This window comes from Stigmatopora argus, chromosome 5 (assembly GCF_051989625.1).
Source record: "Stigmatopora argus isolate UIUO_Sarg chromosome 5, RoL_Sarg_1.0, whole genome shotgun sequence".
NCBI classification, from domain to species: Eukaryota; Metazoa; Chordata; class Actinopteri; order Syngnathiformes; family Syngnathidae; genus Stigmatopora; species Stigmatopora argus.
In genome coordinates, this window is record NC_135391.1 from 11358318 (window position 1) to 11382253 (window position 23936).

The window sequence follows — 23936 nt, forward strand, 5'->3', positions numbered from 1 at the left end:
AAATTGTACTCAAGGTACGAAAAGCTGACATTTCTGACTTTCTGTGGAATGAATTGAATTGGTGAATAGTTTGAATCAAGAAAAGTGATTGATTTGTTGAGTTAAGAAATAAGGTAAGTAAATATTTGTCGTCATTATATAATTTTTGAAGAAAGTTGTCAAATTTGGGGAATGACATGTGACAAGATGTCCTGAAAAGTGTTGTGATGATCGTAAGATTATATTACAATGCCATTATTTACCTCAATACCAATTCTGAAGCAAATTTGAGGCAAACCCAGGTGTTAAACTCAAAGCCCAGAAGCTATCGCTGGCCAGCCTTATGTATGTATACATTTTATGGCTGGTGAAGGAAATAATTCAATTTCTTGCCTGTGTCATAAACCTACAATATGAGGCAATTATATTGGTTCGTAGTTATGATGGGCCTTCAAATGGAACCATAACTACCCTTTGTACAATGTGACCCACAACAAAAATGAGTTTGACATCTCTGCCATAAAACATAGGTAACAGGAGTTGAAACATAATAACAAACCAAGAAATGTGAAAATCCTTGTATTTGTAGTATGCATCCATTTTTTTAAATTCTGGTCAGGGTCAGTTCAAAATATAATATTGGGCAGTAGAAGCTATTAAATAAAACTATCTCATTCAATAATTATAATTATTTGTTATGGTTGATCACTTAGGTGAAGAAAAATATTGTACAATGTTTAATTGTCTTTGTTTTAGATGTCAGGTGACAATAGATTTTGAGTCATTACGTTTATTGTGGTATTATTTATGATGGTGTTTCTTTGCCGCTTTATTTTGTCTTCTTTGCCTTTGTGTTGTTATGTGAGGCTCCATAAGCAGAATAAAGTATTTAGGCTAATGTATTTACCAGTTTATTTTTTTTCAGATACAAATTCATAACAGTTTGTAGGAGTAAAATATAAACAGCTAGAGGCCAGGTTTGACTGGCTCCTGGAAGAAATGGCCACAATCTTGTAAACTGTACAAGTGTGCAAGCATCCAAAATATGTTATGTATTTCAGTAAATTTGTATCTCTTGCAGGCTGGTACAGTCTTTGACAGACTTTGAATTTGGAACAGAATCAATCAGTCAGCAAATGTGAAATAATTTCATTTGGCGATTTCATTGTAAAAATACTAAGTTTGTGATGGAGCAGTCTGGGTTTTTCAGATGAAATTAGCCAGGAAGGAAATAAATGGTTTGTAAAATTGATGAAATTGTGGATTGGTAACAGTCTCCTGTGAGAATTGAACAGTTTGAAGTTGGAATGTTTTGAATCAGTCAAGAATGATGTGCACTGGAGAAGTGGTTCACTCTGTTGACGGTCTTTTAAATTTAGAATTTTTATTATGAAAATGTGAGAATTATGCTGGGAAAACAGGGACATTCTGAAAATCCTACATATCTCAGAATGTAGAAATGAATTATTCTGAATGAGCTGAGCAATTTCAGATTTTCTGATTGGCGGCAAATTGTATCTAATGAAGTTGAAATACATTGAATCGGTGGGAATTGGCAGAATATAATAAAAACGAGTTCCTTTCAAGTTTTGCACAATAACCCTCTCACAGCCTCAGAGGTGAGCCAAAATCCCGGAATGCGGGTCTACCCCCGGCCGTTGTGACTAATCCTGGGTTTGTATCGTCATGGAAACATGGATGAGCCTGGAGCGAGTGTAAACATCTGGCTGTCCGTGAGGGACAGCAAGGGGGCAGCGGCTGCATTCATGTGAAAGACTGTCTTCAGGGGGAAAAAAAACTTAAGCTTTCTCTCTCTCTTACTTTGTTGTTTGTCTGACATTCACAGTCCAAGACAGAAGGACATGCTAGCATAGTATATCGTTCTACAGTGCTATACACACCTATTTTAGGTTATAACAAATGTAGTTTTATCTGCAAAGTTTGAATCCAGGAAGATATTTCCCCATACATTCCAAAAGATTTTTTAGTTCTAAACTTTAGGCGTGTAGTCTCCGTAATCACAAGTAAAATTTAGAACAAAATCTTAGAAGCTGCTGTATTATACTTCAGTATTCTTCCTGTTTGCATCTATCAGAATTCTTGCTGCCATCAGTCATTGACTTAGCTTGTAAAACGAGCCTCATGCTGAGAAGTGAAAAAAAAGAAGAACATCACCATTCTCTGTTTTTGCCTTTTTACTAGCGTCGGAGTCCCAGTCGGCATTTGATTCCCAGTGATGCATTCATTACAGCTTGATCATCTCATTTTTTTTACTTTATAAAAGTGTGTGAGGGAAAAGAAGCTGTAACTGTGCTGTGGAAAAGTGTGCAAATAGAGCAGTCTGCTGGTTATCCTCCATGAACCAGGATTATAGCGTGATAACGAACTAGAGGGGCAAACAAACAGAATAATAGCAGTCCACAATTATTATTGTTTAGTTTTTGTTTTTTCCCCCTCTATTTTTGCTAGCATTTCAGCTTTGGCGGAGGTGTGTGCAAATTCGGATTTCATTATTATTGCATTGGTTAAAAAAATTGCTTTGCAAAGTCTTGTGTTGTGAAATGTTTGTCATCTCAAGTGGGAATTATTCTCAATGTCATCCTACAATCTCCTAAGAATTCTGCTGGCTGTCTTTAAATGCTTATTCGCCTGAGTAAAAGTATGTGCGTGTGTGCATGCATGTCCAGTGAGTGCTGAAATTAGAATCGCTGCAATATGCGATGAGATTAAAAAATGTTGTCTGTCTGGAAAACTATTAGAAATGAGTAAGTAGATGCACAAATATTTCTCTTTGAAGCAGCCCCTTTTAAGTTCCTTGCACACCAGACAGTCCTTATGTGCGTGTTTGTATCATAGACCCCTGACTTCAAGTGAATCACCCTTGCTTCCAAAAAAACATGCATCCCATCTTCCCCAGAGTTCTGTTTTCCACACCCAGTCCTAATTTTTCTATTCCTCAAGCCACATGAGTGGATAGTCCTGCCATCAACTAAGTCCAAATGTCTCTGCCCTATTTCCAGTCTTTCCAGCCTCCTGGTGCCAGCCCTCCTCCCCTCGATCGTCTCCCTTGATTCCCCTTGCCAACACAACCCATTGCCATTTTCACCTTAAATCACCAAAGCCATCTAGGCCTCTGGACCACACTCAAGCTTTTCAAATTACCCCTCACACAAACTCATTTTCAATCCAGCCATATCACTGCGTGTGTGTGTGTGTGTCCTGTTGAAATAAACCAGCTAAAGTAATAAAGCTCCTGCATGAGTTCCTTCCCAGTTCCCCTCACCCGCCCCTTTTCCAACTCCACTTGTCTCCGCTCCCAGACTGTGGCAGCTCGCCGTGCGTCAGCTGCTAGACTCTGTCTAGGAATCCACTGGTTTTCCTCCTCCTCGTTCCACGCTCCTCCCCGAGAGGAAGGAGAGAGCTAGGCAGGCAACAGGAAGGCCCTACTAAATTCACAATGACAGCGGCCTATTAAATGCTATTTTTTTCCTATTTCATTTAATGACTTTTATTGCCACGCCGCCCTTCGATTGGGCAGTAATAACAAGGGAATGCAGCACTCAGCATTCTCCTATCTGATAGCCAGGTTTTTTGCCCCTTTTCGTTTTTTAATGAATTTGCACTGATGGGCTGCTGGAATAAGCACAAATGGGTGCAGTTACTGCAATGGGATGTTCAATCTATGGTTGCTATATGTTTTTGTTTTAAGGCTCGACTGTCTTTTAATTTGCACAAAAAAATCCTTGTCGAAATGTGTCCAACTGTCAGCCATCATAGAAAAAATTTATTGCACGGATAATGATTTAAGCTACATTTTCATATTCACACATGCAAGTGTGAACATCAGATTGTGACAACAATTATAAGAGGCTATAATTACAATAGCTGTTTATTGTCTGTCTACTGTCTATTGCACTTTCCATACAAGGAGAAATAGAAACAGTAACCACTAAAACACTTAACGACAAAAAGCTTCAAAAGAAGCAAAATGCACCAACATCCTTAGATGCTTACACTGGATGAGTTTAGGAATTACAATTAAATGTTAGTGTTAAGTGGTGGAATACTTTCCTGTTACTTTGACCTTAACTAGTTTTCTTTTAAAGAATTGTAACATTACATCATTGATTGAAGGTTGAGATACTGTACATCTATTCTAGGGGAGCATTAGTCTGAATATGACACTTGTATGGAAATTGGAGTCTTGATTACAAAGCAGTTTGTCCTGTAGGTGTTGTATAAACAGGAGTTTACCAGTCATTGTGAAGAGTTACCTAGGGACAATTTTGAGTGATCAATCAGTCTGCCATGCTTGTTTTGGGATGTGGGAGCAAACCGGAGTACCCGTAGAAAACTCACGCAGGCACGAGGAGAACAGGCAAACTCCACACAGGAAGGCTGGAACCCACCAGGGATTGAATCGTCGATTTCAGAACTGTGAGGCAGACTTGCTAACCGCTCTTCTTACTATGCCGCTCCATGTTTGTTAAATGTGTCCAATATAAAACAAGTAGCAGACGTAGTACAACCAGAAAAAAATAAAAATAAAACCCAAAAGCAGCATTGAGACTTTGAAATCAGTGTTTCTATTTGTTTAATAAATAAATTTGAATATCCTATGATAATATGTCTCATTCAACGTGGGAAGGATAATAACATTGGCAGTGATATGCAATAACATATAATGATTCTGTGCAATGACTGATTGAGACCTCGGTGATGAAGTGCTGTCTACTTTAGGGAAAATAGAATCCATGCTGTCTTTGTGAAGTGGCTCACATGCAGTAAGTCACAGTCCCATTTCTTACTTAACTCAGCTCGAGTTGTCCCTGGCACCGAAATCTGTACTCTCCATTGAACCATTGGTATTTGGGTTAATTTCAAAATGACAAATCCTTTTTGAACCGTTCTTCTAATTCTTGATCTTCTGGGATTTTCTATGAAATCACGTCAGAGATATAGTTACTAAAACACCTGGTAACTTCTTTAAATGGCATAAAAACACATGTCTCCTTTAAGACTGAACAGAGGCACTCTGTGCAGGTTGATCAACATCTGTTTCCTTGCCAGAAGCCAAACTGCTTTGCCTAAACCCAAAGGCGACAAACGATCCTCTCTTTCGCATGTGTATGTACATAACAAGTGTGTTTTTTGCGTAAAGCGCCTAAAGTTCCCTGCCGCTGTCCCACAACAATACCCTAAAGCTTAAGTGTGACTTTGCTCTAACAGTCGACCACTCGAAATGTTTATCTAAACGCAAAGGGCTCACCATGAGTGTTTACAGCGAGGCGAATACTAATAGGTGAGGCACGTAAATGATAAGCGGGTGGATGACATTCCCGTCTGTCTTCTTTCCCACGCTATATCCGTTCTGCTCCTGCACGCACGCACACGCTTCTTTCTTTTTTAAGGAGCTTGTGCTGGGGCGCCACTGCCTCGGCGCCTGAAAATAAACAACCACCAGCGATGAGGGCTTACCTGCCGCTGACCCCTGTCACGCAGGCGCAGGAGGAGATAGGGGTTGCTCTTTTTGTGGAGCTGTCCCAATTGACCTCATCACTTTACCCGCTAAACACCCTCTGAGGGATTTACTAAAGCCAAAGGGCATCATGATCAGGCCCCCACACCTAGTGAGTGGCCAATTGCTCTACTTAGACATAGCTGTAATTATTGTGTTCCAGTAAAAGACCTATCTGGTCAGTTACATGGAAGAGAAGCAGTTTCTCTATATTATTGGCTCTTGTCCTCTTATTAGGAAAGGAAGACAGTGAAGAATCGGAGCCAGTTTTAGTGTAATAACTGAAGTTTATATACAGTGAAAGCCTGTTTGTTGTGAAGGATATAATTAACAACTGTCCTTAATAGGTAAAAATAGCAACAGCCTGAATTGGTGGCCAGCCAATCGCAGGGCACGAGGAGACAAACACCAATTCATGCTCACACGCATACCTAGGGGCAATTTAGATTGTCCAAAACAGCCTACCATTCATGTTTTTGGAATGTCGGAGGCAACTGGAGTACCCGGAGAAAACCCACGCAGGCCTGGAGAGAACATGTAAACTCCACGCAGGCAGACCGACCTGGATTTGAACCCTGGACCCAGAACTCTGAGGCCGGCACGTTAATCACTCAGCCGCCGGGCTCCTCTTTACAAAAAGGTATGGCTCATGAATGGGAAATTTTCATAGGTGTGGTCAATCTGTTCCATTTTGAGACATAAACTTGTGGTGGAAGGTATACTAAAGAAATTTTCTTTAAAAGTAGTTTTTAATGAGTAACAATCGAAACAACTCAGCGAAATGACAACATTTTCAGCCACAATCGGCCCAAAACAGCATTGTGTAGCAGGTGGAAGAAAGTTTTTAGTGTTCGTTTGTTTGTTCGTTTGCTTTTTACCCCTTCACACTTCTTGCCCAGCTACCTCCAGGACCCATGTGAGTTATGTGGGGAAGGCGTGGCATTGATGGTGTTGGTGTCGGGAGATCTTGAGCGCGAGATGCCTCTGGCTGCGCCTGGTGCAAGCGATGTTAGGCCGCTGTGGCATGCGGGATGTGAGCTCTGTGGCAAGTCACTGCTGAAAACGAGAGGGAGAGGCCGACCTGGTATGAGAGGCAGCCACTTGAATTGTTTCACTTTACTCTTGCTTGAAAGGGATATTTATTCCTTTGCCAGGATTTTGGGAGGTTAAAAGTGACTTGATAGTAATGTCTACGACACATACTGTGCACAACAACTACATCGATTTATTCCTCTGCCCTTAAGTCCCTTATTCAGTGGTCTATATGCCACCTTGATTCTTAGCATATTTTTAATACTATATTCGTATTTAATTGCCATTGATTTTGCAGTTTTTTTTAAATTTTATTTTTTACCATGTTTTTTTTTCAATTCAACAAACTTGTTCAACTTAATTAAATAGTTTAAAGAAAACACTTTAAATGTTATGCAATCTGAATGTAATTGTGAGCCCTCACTGTATTGTATTTATTGTTGTGGTTTTGTGTGATTATGTAACCATGGCGTCATTGGAAAAGGAAGCTTGCTCTCAATTGACCTCCCTGAATAAATAAAGGTGAAATGTGGTAAATGAAATTAAACTGGAAACTAACAGAGACGAAGCCGCCTAAAGGTGTAGTGGTTCACTTGCCTGACTTCAGTGCAGGCAGGCGCGGATTCGATTCCCACTGGTGGCCGTATGATGAGCGCGGATGGTTGTTTGTCTCTCTGTGTGCCCTACGACTGACGACCAGTCTAGGGTGTACTAGTCTGCCTTTTGCTCGAAGTCAGCTGCAATAGGCTCCGGCAAACCCCTGCAACCCTTACGAGGATGTGTGGTACGGAAGATGAACTAACAGAGACAGATGAGAGTTAAAATGACTGTTTTCAGATGCTGAATTTTGATTTCGCCAAATCGTGGCCTTGATTGATTAATATGCATGACATACTTTTAGTCTCTTATGTTCCCATTTTTCTGGGGTCATTCTACATAAACTTTCTCTTAATTATTGCTCTTGATAGTACCCCATCGTTTTCCTTCCTCTCCTTTCGCTCCTTCTCATTATCCCGCGTGTCTTTTTTCCTCCCTCTCCTTTTGATATGCTTTTAGACTACAATTTCTGCGCTTCTCAATTTTCCACCCGTTTCATTTCCCAAGCCGGGCAATAGAAACTCATATCTTATTTACACTGCCCCTATCTAGATACAGCATGTTTCTATAATGCTTCCTGTGTCCAAACCCCCAGTGGATGGCTTGCCTATATGCAGCTAGCTGGCCTCCCTATCGGCATCTCGTTCCCAGTCAGAGCGAGTACGCGTCCCGACCTCGGGGCTATCTGCTGCTACATTTAGAAGCTGTGTTTACCAATGTCTGAAATTAGGAGGAACAGCGCTCGGCCTATTTGCTGTGATGTCGCTCTCTGGAGTTTTCCCGGCGATTCCTCCCCTTTATGTTTTACAGGCTTTGCACTGGCAAACAACATTGCTTCTTTAATGTTTGGTCCGTGTGCCTTGTGAACAAGCATGTTCTTGGGCAGTTCAGTTTGTGCTTGTGGGTGGTTGAGGATTTGAATGGAATTTTGAAGGAAACGGTACGAACACTTCCATTAATAAACAAGACTGGATTTTCCTGTCACATTTGCATTGCTGCACAACGTGAACTGTAAAAAATGGGCTGGGCATAACAATATGTAGATTAGTAGATCATTTAGAATTCCATCGATTGTGTTGAGGTGATTTGGGCAATTGAAGCTTCATCAATTGCAGTACATTACTCCCCCAAAAATACAGACCAGTCATCTAGTACACCCCAGAATACCATTCTGCTATTTCCACTCATTTCAATCCCATGTCCAATGCATCGATTAATCACACAATTCTGATCTTTGATTAATTAAGATATGCATCATGGAAGTGTGGCAAGAAAATGGAATGGGATGAAATGGCTGCAGATCTGAATCAAGTCAGTCTCAGTTTGCAGGCTACTCTGTTTAATATCAACGTCTGTTTAACGTGTCCTCAAGACAAAAGTCAGCTCAGGCCAAATAAATTATCTGTAATGTCACCCCTGGAGGTATTCATATCATTGATTTTTCTCGGGTGAACGCTCCATTCAAACTGTATATATAACATACATTCAATTTATGCAATTGAGCCGTTCATGGAAGTGGAAAGTCAAACAAAGTAGATTTAAGCATTACGTTGAAATTGGGCAATTGTCTCTGTTGTGTAAAGCCGAAGTAACCTCAAGCCTCTTTGTACAAAATCCGGCTAAATTCTCACGAGAAGCAAAAGCTTTCACGTCTGCTTCGATTTGTAACCTTGTTTACTTGAGATGCTGTCATCAATAAAACATAGACCTTGTTTTTATACAGGTAAAGTGCGTGTCTACTGCTTGTCTTTATGCAATATTCAGCACGTGTGTGCGTACAATAGCTTTTGTTGGAGAGGGGAAACATTCCTACATATTACGTTAGTGTGGTAAAACTGGGCTGTCAGTGTTAGTGTGGACATATTTAATAGTCCCGCAGATTTATTGCTTATTTTTTGCATCTGCAAACAGCCATCGGCTTTACTGTGCCGTGTTCTTCTGGGTCTCGGCCACACGTTTTGCTGCGCAACTGTACACGACTTTCAACAATGGCAGAGAGCTGTTCTAACATTGTTGACAGTTGGCTGCCACAGTGGCATTTCCACCCTGTCTGTCTGCATTCTCGCCCAGAACCTCATATCTGGCTGCCTGTCTGTCTCCCTGGCAAACTTTAAGGCAGCTCGCCATCCCTCCTGGGTGACTACGTCAGCTCACCTCCTAACCCTTTCACAGCCACTGACAGGCCACCCCGGCCCGGGGAGACATGGGTAATGGTCGTCTCTGATGTACAGCCGGACTCGATTGGGGTGGATGGCAGACACACGTCTAAAATAACAAAAGAAAGTGGGGAGGGGGCTGAGAGAGGGAAGGAGCGAAGCGATCGATAAAGTAGGGGACACATCGCCTAATAAAGATTTATTCTCTTTTTTTTTTAACTCCCCGCCGCCCGCCTTGGCAGGAGAGAATTTGATTAGTGGACTTCTTCTCCCATAGCGCCTGTGATTGCATGTGTACGCCCGAATCTGCGCCCCTCCCCGGTGTGTTTGTGTGGAGGTCTGTGGCCGACTCTGTGTCGTTTATTCCATGAGCCGTGGCACGGGCAGCTGCAGCTGTGTCCCGGCCTCGCTCTCTCGCTGTCAGCTAATATTTAGTTAATCTTTGGTCTGGGACCTACGGGATTGGCCGGAGCTCCTGGTGCCCCATCCATCTCGCACTGATCTATATTCCACACTGGATGCCTGCGCCATTAAGTGGTGCGGAGGAGGGGGGGATAGGGGGGTGGGGTGTAGTAAATGGTTGGTGAGATGGCAGGGAAGCAGTAGAATGAAGAATAAAGGGAAGATGGGTGCAGGGGAGAGTGATAGAGATGTGGTAAAACAGGGTAGAAGGCCTACCTTCTTAGTATACCAAGTTTGTCTCACATTTCAGAAGATTTTGGTATAGGTCTTTGCTGCCAATGTGTGGAGTTTTCATGTTGTCCCCAGTTCTCTGGCTTCTATCATCATTAAGGTTAACTGAAGACTAAATTTTACTACCGATTAAAAAAGAATAATAATAATATATTACCCAAAAGGAGTCAGAATTTTGATGTGTAACCGTAGAATAAGCAATATTTTCCGAAAGTGGGCAAAATAGCCTGTGTCAGGTAATTAATTTATATGCCAGTACTCTTTTAGCCAATCAAATACAAATATCCCAGCGACTTGAGACACACTGGCTACCAATTGTAGTATGCACGACTATTGGGGAAACAAGCTTTAAGGCACCGGGAAGTAAAGCATGCTTCATCTGTGTCCTGCATCCGTCCCTCTCAGACGAACAAATAAGAAAGACAGCAACAAATCACATACTAAAGTTATATGTATGCAGTTTTACGCTCTAAAGCCCCTTTAGTTAAAGATACAAATTGAATTAAACTTTTTTTTAGCTAAATGGTCTTTTTTATGTTCTAAACATCCCTCAGGGGATGTAAAACTGGCGCATGAGAAGGAGAAAGAGTGAAGCAGCAGTCCACTTGCAGCTCATTGATATGCATAACGCAGTTTATGTATGCAAGCGTCGCACACCTGCAAAGACTGTGAGTGCTGAGTCACTCACAGCCAAAATGCTTTGTGCGACACCCTGTTCAACTAAATGGAATATGATAGGTCATAAAGTGCTTTGCTCGTAGTCCTCCTCTTCCCCCCCCAGTGACTCGCATTTTCTAGAAACCAAATATGTCCAATTTAGTGTCTCTCATCCCTGTTTTGTCTTCTCCCTGCTATATTTACTATCCCACATTCCTCACAACTCACACACTTATTGTGTTATCATTTGCTGCCATTGGCTCCTGAGAGTGTGCATATATGGCACCTGTTAGTGATGGATCTTGGAGTGTGCTTTGGGTCACGGTGGCTGGTGCGCTGCAATGAATGGCAGGCCTGTTTCCCGAACACAACTGGCTCTAGGAGGGCCATTTTGGCGAGCCTTTGTGGATGGGAAAAAGTGGTTTGGAGAGCCAGTGATCCTGAACTGCCTCCTATATACATGTTCTGCTCTCTGCTTCTGTCAGCAGTGGAGGGATTTAAGTCAATTTTTCAAATATTTGTTCTTGAGTATTGTTATTCTGCTCACCCCATTTGAAAACGATGTGTTTTTAGTGTTCCCAAGCCGTTTTCAGGCATAATATACCGCAACATTTATGATCTGGGGAAGTATACTGTATTTACCCTGGTTACTTTGTTTACTGATTGTCAATTGCTATAATTTCATCTTTATTTGAAATTTAGATTATATACTCATACAAGTACAGGAGTTGAATGTTTGATTGCAAAGTGGGGAGTCCAACTCTACTAGTTGGAATCTAATAGCTTTTCCACTGTCCACCTCCTAAATCTCCATCACCACGGCTGCATCCATCTATCCCTTTACTGCTCTGCTTTCCTATTAAAATTCTTCCCCCTTTTGCCCGTTTCGCTCTGTAGGTCCTTCCAGCTGCCGGCCAGGGGAACAGCTGACTAAATCTAAAGCTTGGGGCCCCTGGCCCCAGCCCTGATTCAGCCTCCCCCCTGTTCCCAGCCCCCCTTCTTTTCTTTCCTTCCTCTGGCCTTCAGCCCTTGGCTCCTCTCTCTGCCGCCCCAGCTCGGCCATGGCCCTGCCTCTGTGCCTCAGATCCAGCTCGGCTGGCTTGACTATCGCCACCACTTCCCTTCCAACATCCCCATATTTGCAGCTCAGAATCCTCTAAAGCCTCTCTCACTCACTCTGTTTTGCCCATAAGCTGGCTTCTCGCTCTCTTCCCCATCCCTGCCTCCCTTCTTCCCGTCGCTGACAAGCTGTGGCTGGGCCTTTGGTCTGAGCCCAACTTATCTGGACCAGGACTCCATCCAGGCTGGCCGCAGTTCAGTTCTCTGGCTCGCATACCCGCCGTTCTGTTCCAGGCATTTCTCCCTGGCTGGTAATGTTAGTCACTGTAACTCATTGTGGCTTACTCCCCCCTCCAAGCCTCGTTCGGCTCGCGCATTGGATGCCTCTTGCTCATGTGTCGCCTAGCTCTCTCCCTTACGTCTCTTTAACTTGCAGAGACAGCCCGGCCCTGGCACAGATGCAAGTGTGTGCGTTTGGCGAGGGTGCGAAGCATGTGACGCGTGATTGGCAGCAGAGGGCGGTGGGTAAAAGCGACGAAGGGGGAAGTGGGGCTTGTCACATCTCCTGGCGGTCCGATTTCTGCCCAGGGAATAGAGCTTTACGGTCCCCTCCCCACACCATCTCGGTCACTGTCAGTGGTACGCTTCGGGCTCATGGGATTAGGTGGGGCGCTTGCCCGTAGAAGACACCTGTCAGTGGTCTTTCACTTCATCTCAGAACCCCCCCCTCCTCTGGAGACAGAAAACACCCCGCAGACACTTCCCCTGTGAGGAAGTGGGAGACTTGTGAATTATTGGGGCCATTGGTGGTGCAGAGGTTCACATAAGTGACTTTTATGCCTGGGGGCCTATTGGAATATTAGTAGTTCACAATCGTGACGTTTTTGATAATGTTGAAATTTCATGTACTGTGGGTCTTATTACATTTGGAGACAGGTTCACAATGGTGACAGTTATTAAAAGCTAATTATTGACAATCAGCTTTGAAGGTCACTGGCCGTTTTGTGTCACATGAGTGACAATCCGTTATAATTGGTAGTCTATTACAGTCAATGGCACTGAATCGTGCTCATTCACCAAATGAGTAAAACATTGCCACACCCCAAAGAAACATTTCCCTGGTTTTAAAAATACACCAGTCCTTCATGCTCTCATCATGGCAACAGCGTTTTAAGGATTATTATACAGCCTACTCTGCCTGTTGTTGCCGCTTTGGTTGTTTGGTGTATGCACAAAGAGGAAACCATAGGGGTGGGTGCGGGAGAGCGGGTGTATGCTTTGTGCAGCAAAAAAAAAAAGTTTTCTTTTGGATTCCTAGCTTTGACTGACAGATGCGGGACGATGAAAGCACATTCCTAACGCAGCGCGCACTTCAAAGTGTCCTGTGTTCCGCCATTTATCGGCAACAAGCCGCGCTCCCACTGTGGCGTCTTGAAAACAGGGAGGGAAAAACTTGAAGGAACAGAGGCAGATGACAAGCAAGTAGCCATCCAAACAGCTGGAGGGGGGCCCAGTGGAGGAGAAACACTGCTAAATAATCAGACCTAAGCACTGTAACCGAATCGGACTGCTTTTCATAAGCACTCTCAATCATAACGCCTCCTGATTCCAATGATGTTTGAGCAGAGAAAATGTGATGTCTTGAAGTTGGTGGCAAACATATTTGCTAATGGGGACTTTTGATTCTTCATTCTACTTTTCTTTGAAACTAGCACAACTCACACTATTTTGTGTATTTGCAATTATGTCCTTACTGAACTCGACTATGGAATTATACTTTTAAAGCCTCTACTCTTGACGTGATTGTATGCTCTTTAGCACGCCATACACACACACACACAAACACACCATGATCAGATGTTTAAAAACCACAACTATACATCACATAAGCGAGTAGTAGTCCTTCATATAGGGCATTTGGAGGCCAATTGTAATATAGTAGCTCACATAGAGTGCACATGCAGTGATAGTCTCTCTAGAGAATATCGTGTTTGTGGCCTTCAATAGTGGAGTCGGATACTAGCCGGCCGTTTGTAGTGTACTTGAGCACATGTTCCTGTAGCTATTCAGAGTCATGATTGGGAGTAGTTCATATTCTGGTAATGAGTAGTGTGGCACCAGTACCATTTTTTTTTGTTGACTACTGATATGGATTCCAGTACCCTGCTGTGTGAAATCGGCCGATGCCAATAGTGTAGTGATGCCATCTTTAAAAAAAGAAAGAAAAAAGAAAAAGCCTTTTTTAAACATACAAACGTTTCACCCCTTTCTTCCATATATTACTGCATACTCAAATGTAAAATTTCGATTACAGACAACGATTACAACATATTTACATTAGTGTAATGGTTCATTCAAGGAGCTTTAGTGATGTAGGGTTTCACACCTATTGCGATCGGAGCTCGTTTTGAGGTCCTCTCTTGGTTATCCTATGATGTCACACTACGCTACAAAGCTGACGCAAAGCTGATTTCCACACACGCTGCTGGGGAAGCCACGTTAGACCACCGGAGCGCACTCCGACCACCAAAGCATACTGTGGCTTTAGACATCCCCGCCTTTCACCATGCCCCCATCCCACCACCCCACATTGGCACCCATTGACTGCCACTGACCTAATTTGGGAAAATTTCACTGACCTACTTCATGGGTGAATGCTGACTTGCCCACAGGATACAAGTCTCGCATAAACACATTCTCTATTCTTTGCGGTGAACTCACAGGTCCTTCTAACGTCCTTTCTGGTTGCCATGGTTCCGGGTTCATACCCCTGTGAACAAAACTGTGGGTGGAGGGGCACTGTTGAAGTAGGGACGAACTGACAGTCGCGATGTCTTCAGTCATCTAATGTGATAACACTATAGCTATATAGCCTGTAATAATTGAATAATTCGTACAGACTATATGAGGCAAAGAAGGCTGATAGACAGACAATGAATAGCTGGGCTGTGCACACCTCTTTTATTTGCCAACAATCACGCGTTCTCCAATGCAAATACGCACGCCTGCACCGGCAGCGGGTTGTCATGGCAACTCATACAGATGTCAACAAAAGAGAGTGGCTTTGGGAGATGTGGGGATAAAGTGGTCTTTCCTCCTCATGTCCAAAGAGGAGTCCAATTCGTCTTGATGTCCATTGCCACGAAAGACTAGATGGTTCTGTAATTTTTGCTTTTAGTGTGAGTTGAAACCGAAACCACCCGGAGAAGAGAAATAGGAGCTCAATTCCCCGATTGCAAGGCTTCACCCCTCATTGATTTCCCCCCACCCCTTCTGTAGCTTGTGATACTTCCTCCTCCCTTTTTTTTGTTTTATAGCTTATCCTTGGGAGAGTGCTCCTAACATCAACGTCAATATTTACAGCAATAGCCCACAGGCTCCAGAATCGACCCCGTACTCTCTTACCTTTCTTCAGTCCCTCCCACACCTCCATCGTTGTCATCTTCATCCTCCGGTCCCTTCATTTTGCCCCCTCTTGACCGCAGGTATTTGATGTCAACTTGAGCGAATCTGCACGACGCGTGTCAAGCGATATTAAAATGTGAGAGATGTTCACATCCCACCCGTCACCTCTTCTATGCCCACCCCACTTCCACGGATTGTCTGATGTGGTTAATGTGAGATATGACACTTCTTTGTCTTGTCCAAATCTATGTGAGGCTATCTGTAGCCTGTTATATGGAAAATGTACCATCCATCCCTTTTATTTTTCACACACAAATTTCCTATCCATGTTTTTATAGACCTCACTGGTGCACTTTGGAAAAAACGGGCTATCACCCAACTAATCCGAGAAAGTTGCAGGATTATCCAAATTGCTGATGCATCCAGTGTTCTTTTGACAAGGCTAATATTTTTGAAGATTCAATGTTCTCATCATTGTGGGAACATTTTGAAGGTGACTTGTTCTTGTTCCAAAACTACTTGCACCAGGGTACACAGTTAGATAATGACATGGATGAGAAAGCCTGATATAAATTAACCTGACTGCTCTTTACAATCTCCTAACCTCTACATAATGGAAAACATTTTGGATAAATTTGAACAAACAAGGAGATTTCGGCTTTGGCATTGCACTCATTGGTTGACCCGACAAATAAGCTTCTGAAAATATGTTCAAAAGTCCCTGTCCTAATCCATGTGTGAAGCCCTGAAGGAGTGTGAGAATGCATTTTTGTCTATATACACTGTACGATTTACTGGTGACCAAGTCTAAGTGTATCCTGGTCTCAAGTAATTTGGAATAGTATCCAGTTTACCTCGACTACCCCAATGAAAAAAGGACAATAGAAAATGGATGGATGAACTTTGATAATGATGTCAGGCCAAACTGCATATTTTCCCCGTTTTTAAATAGTGTTTTGTATTTTCGGACGCTACCTGCACTTTTATCTTCACAGTGATCAAAAAACAATGACAAACAGGAACATTTCGCAACACAAAGCTAGCCAACATTGCTCAAAACAAAAGGAAAATGAATGCTCTGACAGGCCTAGCTGACTTCCTGGTGTGTGCATTTATGCGGTCTTCCATATTTGTCAACATAATAATATGGAGCTGTGTACTGGGGTATTGGTGGTCTGTTAGACAGAATGAGGCGGTGGTATTTGCGTGTGTGTGTGTGTTTGCACAAACCTGTAGGTACACACACATTTGCAGAGGCGGATAACAGCCAGCGTGACCTCCGTACATCCAGGAAGGAAAGCGTTAAAGGAGATGGTGGGGTTGCTATGATGCACGTCACGCAAAAATAAAAAAAGTGGCTGGCTGGAGCTGAAAGGGGAAGTGCTGAGCTCAGAGGAACGCTGGCTTGCTGCCACCCCAACTCCCCCCTCGCCTCACATCCGCCAACCATCCCCCTGCTCTACCCCGCCTACTCGCTACAGCTGAGCGCTCCCCATGCTTCCCCTCCGCCAGGCGTGGTGATGTGTGTCTGTGTGCCTGCTCAGGAATGCACCCTCTTCCCCCCACACACACACCGCCGCACCCCACCCCCTCGACTAGGCCCTGAGTGTGTTTATGTGTGCACGGGTGACTGTGTGTGTCTGGAATGATGCCTCCCCTTGTCTAGTAAGTGACGTCAGTACACACACAACGGGTCAGCACAAGGCTAGGGAACATTCACGAAGTGTGTGCGTGTGTGTGATGGGAGGTGGCAGCTAGAGTCGAGCCAATTATTGAAGAGAGGAGGAGCTGCTTGGGAGTAGGAGGGTGAAACCAGTTTGTGTGCATAGAGTCATCATGAGTGTAGTGTGTCAATGTGGGGTATTGGGTGATTCTCCAAACTGCAGTCAAATTTGGTCATGATATTTTTCAGAAATATTTGTATTAACCTAATCAAATGAACATAACTAATCTTAACAAACAGCTGCAATTAGATGAATAGAAAATTTTAAAGTTTATTATTATATATAAAACGACAATATAACAGCATACAATCTAGGATCAATAGACTGTAAATCTAACACATAACAAAAAACTAAATATTTCAATTATGTAGAGTACAATTACCAGAATTTTGAATTAGTATGGACTGAAAGCTACAAACATGTTGTTCTTGTTGAACTTGGCTGTATCAAGTTTGGCTGGGACCAACGAATCAGACAATTGAAGAATGCTTATGTTGTATTCCATCCCTGAGAGACTGAATTTGAGACCCCCCCAAAAAATAAAATAAAACCCTGACTAAAATTACATCCACCCAGTGGCTGTGCGTGACCTCGCCAGATTAGATGAATATGGCTACAAATTATTTTTGTGCCTGGTAATCGTTTTACATAAATCAGGTTAGTTATTGTTATCTTATTCTGGATTTAATATTTTAGCGGTATTCTGATTTGTATTGTAAATGTTACTCACGGCTTCTGATAATGATTAGACCAGCGGAGAAGGTCTTGTGCCATATTTACTGCCCATCACTATACGGCTTTGTCGTTAGGCCTGAAGGAGCATACGATGGCTTTTCAATGGGGCCCATTACCCCTACAGTCCATATAGCTCACTCGGGCCGCTCTGGGACACACCTTGATAATTACATTTCATTCAGGTTGATGAACCTCACAGGGATGGCTATCATATAAAGTTAATGTACAGCCATGAGACGAAAAAGCCAGCAACTTAAGTGAAACGAATACATAGTCGGTCAATTGCATACGTGCAAGTTAACTCAGTAATTTTAGAATGAAGCGTTGAATATAAACATTAGTGTTAGACAAACAGCTTCCCAGCAAAAGGTCCACCATCTCGGCCCAAAATAAACAGCTGTCTTTTTAGGATGTTGCTTTGTTTGTTGACTTTCTTCAAATGCATTATAAATAGTCCCCGAACATGAGCCTTGTATGCCTTTTATATATTTTTGTTTTAAGTCCAAGCAAACACATTCAAACAGCGGAGGTTAGTTTAGGATCCAAGCTGTAGCCCATTTCTGCTAGATAAGCACATCAGATTCTGTAAAACAAGCATATGGCTGGTTTGTTCTTTCAGTAATGTATTTTCAACAGCTGTTAATGAGACCAATATGTTTTAATGGTAAAAATGCCATGCTGTCTTTTGGCTAAAACTAAAGTGAAAAAAAACTTGTGATGATCCAGAACAGAAGTTTTTGGAGAGCGATTAAAACCATTTATTTTTTCAAATAAGCAAACAACCTAGGTTGATAATCTTTTTACCTAAGAAAGGCTCGTTGCAGCAGCTTTACTGAATCACTCAATGTATTACTGCCCTCTATGTACACACTAAATATATCATTCAACAATAAACATGCAATATAATACATTACTTTTGGTTATTTTGCCTAGAGCTCAATGACCTTCAAAATAGCCTGCAGTAGCTGATATTGGCCACTGAGGATGGCGTCACTGGTTTCAGAAATCACTATAGTTCATGTTTATGCCTGATTTCACCATTAAAATAAACCTGTTTAATGGCTGGTTCAAGTTTTGACCTTGGACTACACGCCGAGAATTTAATGGTGCTTGATGGCAACGGTGCAATCTTTTTGTAATTAAATAATGTGCTGGGTGATTGAGCAAAAGTTCTTTTTAAAAATGTCCCCAATGCCCCAACCCCCCCCCCCCCCCCCCAACTGTCCCTGCTCTTGTTACAATCCTTGCACACGAGCATTGTCAAAGAATACTTGACATCTAATTTATGCCTTATAGATGTGTCTTCCTGTTGCTGTTCATAGAGTAACGGCATTGTAATTCTCATTTCTTTTTCTATTCGATTTTCCTCCTGGTACGGACGTTCGGCTGTATCTGCGTTGCCACTCATCCTTCAGAGCGGCAACCTTTTGGGATCCACCGCTGACAGGGCCGCCCATCCCACGGAATTACAATCCATTTTGAAAGTGATAGTTGGGAAAATTGCAAGTCACTCTGGATGTTGCGCTTGGCAACTAAGTGGCAGTTGGAGGCAGCTTGTCACTTGCAAACGCCAGCCAGTGACAACTTCGATCCCCCCACCATCTCCCGGGCTTCGCTGTACACACCCTCCCCCTTCCCAACCTGATCATTAGTTTGCATTTTTTGCTCTTTGGAACAGTGGGAGTAAATATCACGGAATGCTAATTAATGCTCTGAGATAAGTGGTACCTTGACCATTATCAATTTCGTAACACAATTCATTCATGTCTTAAATCAGTTTTCTGAATTGAAATGCTATTTGACCCTAAACGCAGCATTTTTATGATTACTGTACTAATTTTAAATAAGGAAAATTAGCATTGTTTTTTTGACAAATACACATTCATTTATTCATGTGCCATTCTGTGAATTATATGAGCCACCTTATTATGATTTGATTATCTGCACTTAAGTGGTATCTTGGAGCAGCTCCCATGATTGTTTTTATTGCATGCATATGTTTGACCATTTGTACCATTAGGTAAATTGTGGAAAGTGCATTGCTGTCGTGCCTAAATGCTAGATAATCACCATACCTTAACCACCTTATATTTATATCACTCTACTCGAAGCATCTTATACCTCCCATTTTAGTACTCAAAACTGCAAAAAAAACCTAGCAGCCGCTTATAACTCAAATGTGTGTATGTATGCATGTATATGTATAAAACACACTTATAACTAAGTTATCAGCGTGTTAGAGGAAGTTAAGAGAACTTGTAAGTCAAGTTACCACTGTATAATCAAAATAGGATCGTGAGAGAGGGGATAGATAACCAATGAAGAAAAGGCATCTGGGGAGAAGAAGGTTCCTTGCCCTCCCCGGAGGGTTCAGGGCATAAATATGGCCGCCCTTGAAGCTCAGCTGTGTTATTCCAGCCCCTCCCACACCTAACAAACACACACGTACGCATTTGAGGCAAGGCCTCATGCAGGATAGCATTGATCTCTGTTTACAGTCTCCTTATGGGCGCTTCCATATAGGACCACACATGCGCTGCGATTCGAAAAGGCTTCTTAATCGAGCCACATGAGGAGGTTAAAGAAAGTATAGCTCTTTTGGCTGTGGGTGGTACGAGGGTCTTGAGGTGGGGGATGCCCGGCGACCCCTCTTCGACCCACTGCAAAGCTGCACTTTTTGGATCGGATTCCAGCCCAAGAGCCTTTTTTTATCCACGTGGGTCTTACCAGGCCATCTTTGGTCAACACAGGAGTCAGATCCCGTATTTTCCAGTCGGCCAGGGGCACTCCCAGACTTTGAATCATAAAAAGCTTGTTTTAAACCACCCACCCCTGCTTCCCTCTTGTCTCATGAGGTAATTTGATTAATGTGCAATGCCAAAGTGGATGAACACGGTCACATTTAACATCAATTTGCTCTCTTTGTTGACTCGCTCTCGCAGAGGAATCAATCATGGAGTCAGACTTTTGCACAGCCCAATTAGATTTTGTTGACGGTCATTCCCAATTGAACCAATAGAAATAATGACCACTCCCCTTCTTCTACTTCGACTTGGAATCATAATTTAATTAGAAAAAATGTTTGTTGCTCAATCTAATTTAGACTCTCTCCCTCATTTTTGAACACTGAACACTTTTGTGCAAATCTGTGAGGCTGTCGACCGCCATTCCTGCAAGGCCGCCTTCTTGTGGAGAGCTAATTCCCATTTCATAGGCCATGCATAAAGGCAGCATTCTTCCACCTAGTTAGATTGAAGACTCCCAGTCTGCGGCTTCTCCCACAAGAAACTGGTATAGCATTGGGTTGTGGATTAACCAACCGTATATTCTCTTTATCAACTTTTGAGAAAATCAATTATTTATTCATCTTTCCATTTTCTACCGTATCATGTGTTATCTCGTGCGGCCAATTAATAAGACTGCTAGGCCCTTGTGTAGTAGCTCATGATGTATGCAAGTTCGCTTGTGAGTGTCTGTGTGTGAGCTGTGGCAGACAGCAGCTCTAGTTTCGGTGTGTTTATGGTTCACTGCGATTATGGCTGTCACTTCCGAGTTATGAAGGTATTACAGTGGGATTTTTGATTTATTATATAGTCTCTTGCTTTCCTCGAACGGTCCTTGGTGGGTCGGGTGAATCCACAAAAATTGCTCCAGCTTGCCGGCGCTCATATTTGAAAAACTGCAAAGCCAGACAAGTTATTGCATGGTGTGTGCGTGTGTCTAAGGGTGGGCTTTGCTTTGATGTAGAATCCCCCATCACCAAAAGAACGTGGGTGGGTGGTCCCTTAAAGCCTTCATGTCATAATATAGGAAATACTGCATCATTATATAGAATATTTATATATATTCTTTCACAATGCTGCAGGCTAAGTGTGATTTCACTGCTGCGGCCAGGAAGGGTTTCTAGGGCAACCTCACTCGAGCCTTGTTCTAAAAATGGCCGTCATGGTTACTGTAAAAGCCTAGGCTGGCCTCTTGAACTGGCAAAGAAAGGAGCCGTGAGCACGACTCAGGGAATGGGAGGAAAGGGGGGCCTGGTGCTTGGTGGACCTGGGTGGGAACCAGGCACATTAATAGAGAGCACATGAGACGTGGAGGGTTTCAAACCCACTCAACACGCAGTCATGGGAGATGGGAGATGTGGATGTGTTTAGCTAAACAGTAATACCCTGTACTCAGCACTTGGCTAAATTAAAAGGGCATATTTGGCGTGGGGGCCACTTTTTGGTGCCCAGGCGATTGGACAGGGAAAGGCAAAACTCATTACCTCCCCATCTGTCAGTGAGAGGGAGAGCTGTGGGAAACGCGCAGGGGTTGGTTGGTTGGTTGGTTTGTGGGAGGGTGTAACAAAATAGACTTTTGAATGAGTTTTATTACCACTTCATCTACCATGTGTGATGAATTTGAAAAAGGATTGTGTTATTTTGCCTTGTGGGGTGAAATTGGAAAATGCTTTTTGGCGAAAAAAGCAGCTTTTTCAGACTTTGTATGAATTACTTTGCTTTTTTGTTGTTATTGTGCTCACATGTTTGGATGTTCTTTTTTGATTGCACTCTCTGGCCTTCCCTTGAAATATATCTTTCTCCCTCTCAGACATACGCACGTGCGTACATACAACCAAAAAATGCTCTCAATAGTTTGCATTACACTACAATAATAGTCGGTAATCTAAACTCATTCAGCATCACTTTGATGCTGGAGTATAGCATCTTTACTGTTGCCATAGTGACCACTTTCCATTGAGGAAACATTCATTCATCTTCCATACTGTCCATCCTCAAAAAGGTTGCGGGGGTTGCTGGAGCCTAATCCAGTTATCCTCGGGCAAAGGGCAGACTACGCCCTAGACTGATCCTGATTAGGGGTTCTTCGTAACCCACCTGTCCCAAAGGTATTTTGAGCATATTTATGGGCACAAAAATGAAACATCTTTCCCCAAAGCATTGTCTCATTCTCATGTGTACTTACATAGAAACATTGTCAGGTTTAGTCTTCTTCCGTTGTAGCACCAGCTGCACGGTTGTAAGCCTTTTTGTCCCACTTAGGTGAGTCGGCGTGACTCCCTTGCAGCGGCAGTGGCTTGCTTTGATCAGTGCAGATGCAGGCAGTCGCCATATTTCGCGCACGCCACGCCACGTCTTGTGTTAATATTGTTCACAAACGTGTCCTGACTTTTGCCAGCTGGCTTTCACAACAGCAGGGGGAATAAACAAGCACATTTCTGGGGCGATGTTTGCATATTTGCTGCCAGCACTTTGCGGTCAGGGAGATAGCGTTCTTCCATCGGTTTATGTTCTCAGAAGAGGTAGCAGAAGTAGCCGCACTGTGGACTTAAGTAGAATTAGACAATCCTTTGCTACTTATAAAATGGCCAGCCTATTTTGACAAAAGTAAGAGGTAGATTGTTTATGTGCTATGTAGGAAGAAAAGTTAAAACGTCATCAGACAAACAAGTAGTACCTGAAAAATCTAATTAAGTAAACTGGCTCTCAGATGCGCTTATAAAAATTTGGGCTGCTTTTGTTTTATTTAAGGTTCAATCTGTCATGATTGCACATGTCTTGAAAACTGACCCCTTGTTTAGCCAGCGCATGCGTCCCATTTCCTTGTGCGTGCAATTAAATATTGAACTCCTCCCTGGCCTCTCACATCAATGGAGAACCGCTTTGATATCCCGTCTAATACATGCTTGATATAACAACGTTGCGTGCGCGCGGCCCTTTGATAAACATATTTCGGCGATGTACGTCTTTCTTTGCCTGTGTAGTTCACGCAATCTCTCCTGAGCGCATAAATACATTCATAACCCTCCTTAGCCCCTCCCATTATTAATAAATGCATGACCTCATGCTGTGGTTGAGCGTCTTAGTGTCTGTTTCATATGTTCCTCTGTGTGAATGTCTGTGTGTGTGACTACGCCCCGCTCATTCATATTCATTATGCCATAATCAAAAGTGGCCGCGCCTCTAGAATGTGCAGTCAGGGATAAGATCAAACATTATATTCAAAGTCATGGGAGTGGGAGGAGGAAAGGGTGGGTGTATAATTCATACTGGAACATCCCCACACACGTCTTCCTTGTTGTTCTTCACTTACTTTGCAGATGTGAACTTGCTGAGATGTCTCACTTAGCGGCATTCACATATATGACTGATGTTTTCAATATCTTACTGCTCTCATATTATGTTGTATTTTGAAGATTGCCAACACAATATACAACAAACATGACAATAATCCAAGTGATAACCAAGATTCCCCTTACCCAAACCAGATAATTGGCATAGTACCAACTTATTTGATCCAATCTCTGTAAATCAACCAAATGTCAGTGGTTTGTCTAAATGGAACTTTACACATTGAATATAATAATAAATATTACAT

The 23936-nt window shown here is 42.7% G+C and overlaps 1 protein-coding gene and 1 long non-coding RNA gene across 3 annotated transcripts in view; one reads left to right on the top strand and one right to left on the bottom strand.

Annotated features, from left to right (window-relative positions):
* Nucleotides 1-23936, top strand: part of LOC144074146 (zinc finger SWIM domain-containing protein 6-like) — a 60163-nt gene that overhangs the window by 13430 nt on the left and 22797 nt on the right. The window lies entirely within an intron of this gene.
* Nucleotides 6354-16497, bottom strand: LOC144074474 (uncharacterized). 2 transcript variants are annotated; one of them, XR_013300310.1, is made up of 3 exons: nt 16327-16497; nt 15097-15201; nt 6354-6553 (listed from the first exon to the last, which is right to left on the bottom strand). It is a non-coding gene; the product is annotated as an uncharacterized LOC144074474 (long non-coding RNA). The 2 variants fall into 2 exon arrangements; XR_013300311.1 differs by lacking the exon at nt 6354-6553 and adding an exon at nt 14781-14850.